A 5804-nucleotide genomic window follows, 5' to 3' on the forward strand; every position below is an offset into this window, starting at 1 on the left:
GTCCCAAACTATTGCTCCAACTTGTTTAATCACATCAATTAAACACTGAATATATTTAAATAATTCATACTCATAATATCATGAGTTTATTAAACACCTTAATTAAATTAACTAAAAAATAATAATTAACATAATTAATAAGTACTAACAGCCAGAACCTAACAGTAACTCAATTATATTCTTTCGTTACCACCCAACAACAAAGGTTTAGCCATGTGCCTAACTAACTACTCATTAAAATAAAAACCCATTAGCAGGCCCTCAAACACTTCACTGTAGTCGCCCTTAAATTCAGCTACTCATATACATCATGTTGTGTGTAAAGAAAAATGCATAAATCCATGAATTCCCATAATTGAGTCATGTAATCTAATGCACATAATAATACTATTCCACCTTTACATACGTAGATATACACCATCTGCCATGTATAAAAATATCTCTAAAAAAATCCATTCTATTATCTATGTAATCATCAAATCATTTATATACTTTGTTCAATCAATGCCTACACTTGATTGGTTAATAATTCAATATTCTAAAATCTAGTTCGACATGACTCCAAATAGTACCATAATTATAAGCTTCATACAAAATTCATCCATGTCCATTTAAAATATTTGCTAACTGAAGACCCACTTCCTACCATACTAATGCATTCCTCATTTTACACCAGTCCTATACATGCTCATTGAGATATCATATGAGTAACCAATAATTAATAATAGTAGTGCTCCACAAAGGCGTGATTGAGTTAACAGTAATTACAATACCCATGTTTTCTTCAGTATTCATTCACCCCAGTCCACCGATCCATCTTCATTATCTAAATTATCACCTACTTTAATCATGATTCATGGTGGGTAACAATATATATAATATTTATGTACACAGATCTACATTCATTCTGCAACCTCTAATTAATCTAGAAACAGAGACCAACTACAAAATGGCAACAACAAGATCATCCATAGTGCAATCCTAAATAAGATTAACTTATCATTCCTTACCTAAAATAACATATACTGTATAATCAATATTAAATAACAGGTCATGCTATGACATATATATGAAAATAAAAATAAGAATTAACTTGCCTGAAATGCAAATACCACTTGAGCTTTTCTTCGCTCCACAACAACGAACGCGTAAAAATCCTCATGATAACAACGTAGGTAAAAACTTAATACAACTTAGATATATACATATATATATATATATATCCAGTGGTTGAGTTCAATAACTACTCTTTAAAACTAAACTAAATGATAACGTTATCTCCGTCAAATAACTTATGTCAAATAAATTAGTCAAATAATCTAATCATTTCTTATCGTAACTTTTATCTTCTTTATATATATATATATATAGCTAAAAATCACACTTGTTACAATTAATATGTCCGATCAATAAAAATCTAACAAATGAATTTATATAGAGCAGTTTTGAACAATTTTTTTTCTAGTGTTAAAAACTCATTTCACCCTATAATAAGTTTTTATTGACCCACCATAGTAATGACCTGACATGCCGACTCACTCAATATCTTCAGTTTGAAACGTGTGTTCCTAACCTTCTGGTGTTAATTCGTTAGAACCCAATTAGTCGTGTGGACTGGGAGAAATCGGATTTGAAGGCGCATGTCGTGATCCTACAAATGTAGGTGGGTGACGCGCACACATTGACAAGTGAATTCTTACCAAACCCAAAATAAAAAGTACTCAATAAAATAAAAAATAATGTAGGTGGGTAATTGTGTTTCTATAGGCTATATATATAATGCGATATATAAATTACTGTATAGTAGTATTAACGTTACTATACAGAAGACTAGGGTGATAATTTTGTTGGAAAATTAAAGGAGAAACACAGACATAGGGCATGTTTGGGATAAGAATTTTTTTTTGGTGTGTGTTGTAACATGTTTGGTAAATAATGACTTGTTTTGCACGGTATTGAAGTTAAGGGTACACAAGATTCAAATTCGACCTTGAGAATATTTTGAAACCAAAGTATCAAACTGTTCCTATGGTTCCATTAAAGTTGGAACCGAATCGATCCAAATCATGAGAAATCTGTTTGGTTTTGTTCAGTTCCACAATTTTATATTTTTTTCATAATTCAATCTAATATGTATATAAAATTAAAAATATATATTATATATAATGTAATTTTCTATTGTAGTATAATTTTTGATTATATATTATGATATATAGTGGAGTGGTTAAAAGGCTAATTTTATTATTCTATTATTTATATAATACAAAATATATAAATATATAAAAAAAATTATAAAACGGTTTGGTTTGGTTTTGTAGATCATCAAACTGTAACTGAATTGTTTATAAACGGTTCCATATTATTGGAATTGAAACTAAACCAGATAGTGAAAAAATGGAACCAAACCTACCGGTCCAGCTTGGTTCGGTTCAATTTATCAGTTCAACCAGTTTTTTGTGCATCCCTAATCGGAATGCTTCATAAATAGTGGCTTAAAGTCGAAAGACCAATTTGTTATTTTTACATGTTTCCACACTGTAGCAACAACAATGTAGCCATGAACAGTACCAGAAACAAAAAATAAAAAATTCTTAAATGACTTTTTAAAACTAGTTATTATATTTTTTAAACTTGCAAACACTTTTGTACCAAACATATTTTCATATTTTTACTTCTAAAAATATTGCAACAAATTTTACTTTGCCAAACATGCTTCTAATCACACTATTGAACACACCCCACGACAAAAAATGTTATTTATTTTTCAAATAAAAATGAAAATACAAAATGTTTCCTGAGGCGTGTGAACACACACAGTAGATCCACGCCACTCTAAGGCAATATTTCGGTGTAGTAGGTTCATGCTTACCATTCTACAAGATACAATAACCAAATTCTCTGCAAATGTACAACTTTTCTCCGTGTGACTATAATTGTAAAATAAGATCAATAGCCAATAGTGGTATTGTGGTGATCTTGTGGGCGGGTGTGTGTGAGCGTGTATAGGTGGCACCAGTAGGTTACCACACTAGGCGAGCTATAGGTATACAATCTCACATCTCCTGGGTGTGGAAGGTACAAGTGATATATGTAGATTCAATACCATTTTATGACACAACGCGTCTTAAAATCGTGAACCTACTAGAACTCTAAAGTTAAACGTATTTAATCTAGAGTAGTATGAGGATAGGTGACTCGTAGGAAGTCTTTGGTCCAAAGAGCCAAAAGCGAATAATACTATATCTAAATAGGGTGAGGCTCGTTTCGGTATTTGGCAAAAAATACACAAACAATAGTATCTAAAACAATATTAAAAGAACACTCAGTACAATAATAAGCCAAAAATGGTATTTCGCAAAACATTCAGAACAATAGTACACATAATAATATTTGGCATACTACTCACAACGACAATATAGCTAAAGTATTTGAAAGAAATAGCTTAGTGAAAAGATTTTGGGCCATAATCAGAAGAGTGAAAGAATTTTTGGTGTGTTAACATTGTCCTAAACTGTATTTTTTTTTAGCAAAACCACCACGTCTATCCACACGATAGTCGAAATAACAATGGCTACGTGCAGATTTTCAGTGAGATATGATACACAACCGCTACGTACGTGTAGATTTTTAGTGAGAAACGGCCTGGTCTCTCAGTGAAAGATAATAATAAAAAAAAGACTTATTATTTTGAAATACTCAATATTTACAACAATTCCTCACATATTTCAAAAAAACAAAGGCAAGTAGAGAATTAACTTTCTAGCGGACCATGAGAATCCTATGCATCAGAACAAGTATCTTTTGGACCATGATCAAGCCCGAAGGGAAATAAGTTGTGATTTATAAAAAAATTGATGAAACTATGTTTCTATAAATCAAAACTTTTTATTGTAAATCAGACAACTAACCACCCACTTTGTTATCTTTATACCAAAGTTTTTTATAAAGAGTTGGTGTAAATAAAGCTTCGGAAATTGATAAGCATTTTAGAGAACCTGCCTAAGCTATCATAAAAAGCGGCCCCACCTCCACACTCATATAGGTAAATCCATTAAATATGTATGGGAGCTAGACATGCCATTCATAAGGGATATAGAACTCATTAAGAATTTTAGTCCGACCTTTCACGTTATTGTTTTGCACTATCTACACCATAGGGAGGATTCTATAAAAAAAAATTATAAAATGATAGTGCATTATGCTTGATCAACTAGTTGTTGGTATTTGTGTACCCTGTCATAACAAATTTTAATTAGATTGTAGAGACATATGTTCATTGCTTATCTAAAATTATATTTATGTTTTATAATTTTTATTTTATTTTATTTTATTTAACCCGGAGTGTCCGGGATGGCAAGAACCCTTAAGACCCCTCAATAATCCGACTAATCCCTGAGGACCCGGAAGAAATTGCTTAATGTAATATATTAAAATTTAATTCATTATAGAATTGATGTTATCCACTTGATTAACAAGAGATTTATATGTATGTGATGGTATTCAATACAAGTATATTAATATTAGTCATTAATGATTCATAGTCGGTAATTAATTATGGACTCTTATACTAACTAAGACATGAACTGAATCCGCGATAGGTTGAGATATATTGTGAGAACTGTCATACACAATTGCTTCATATCACTATCATAGCATTTGACTCTTAAATATGAAAAAATTATATACTTTGTTATTAATTAATAATTATTTTGATTTGTTCGGCAGAGCTTTTAGGATCCTATGACCGGCTTTTTGTGTAATTAGTTAATTAATAATTAGAGAGTTATATTCTCAATATTTATATCGGTGCGACTTGTATTTATTTTATATTGATTATAATTGATCACAAAGTAAATTCGGAGATTTTCGTGTGTTTTGGACAAAATAGTTTTTCTATGTATTTATTTACTACATTATTATTTTTGACAAACAAATGTTTATAATCATCGAACTGGAAATAATCAAGGAATCAAAATAGATATATTAATTAAGTGGTCGGATTGATGACTTTAATTGTCCGATAGCTAATTATTCATGGAAGGGTCAAATTGCAACATCTAAGCATGTGTATTGTCATTGTATTACCTTGTTATCCTTGCTGATTATCATCTAAGCATGTGTATATGGTTGATATAAGGTTGTGGAAACCAAGTTCAAGTCTGTAGTGAAGCTGAATTCCAATTTTGCCCTTCAAACCACAGATTTTGCAGAAGCTTGTAAAAAACTTCGCGTGTTTTATACTTTCAGCTACTTATTCATTATGATCTTGTGTAATATTTTAAGTATATTTGTTATACATCTTTCATTATGTAATTGATGAGTTGTGAAAGCTTATTTGGTTAAAGCAGGGGTAGTTAGGACAGGGGGAGTGATGTGAGCACATGTATGTGAGTTAAGGTGTGTGTAAAGTGTGAGACATCTTAATGTATTTTAACTTGCATTATAACTAGTGGATTTGCACTGGGTGAGCCCAGAAACCAAGATTTTTGATCCCTATTAAGAGGGGTTTTCCTTGTAAAAACTTGGTATCCGTGTGAATTGGCTAGAATCAGTTTGTGACAGATTAGGGTTTCATACCTTAAGTGATATCTATGATTACCTTATCAAGCTGTGGTAACATACATTGTTGTAAAAAGTGTTTACCAAGTTCAAGAACCAATTCACCTTCTCCCCCTCTTAGTTCATCAAATTACTTAAGTTATTTTAAAATTTTCTACTTAATACTTTTATTTAAACAATTAATTTCAAGAATTAAAGGTAAATTTATGTAAATTTAATAGAGAATATGACATCAAATATTTAGT

This window comes from Cornus florida, unplaced genomic scaffold, assembly GCF_030987335.1.
Source record: "Cornus florida cultivar Cherokee Brave unplaced genomic scaffold, ASM3098733v1 CherokeeBrave_3.0.0_Hap2_Chr05, whole genome shotgun sequence".
Lineage (NCBI taxonomy): Eukaryota > Viridiplantae > Streptophyta > Magnoliopsida > Cornales > Cornaceae > Cornus > Cornus florida.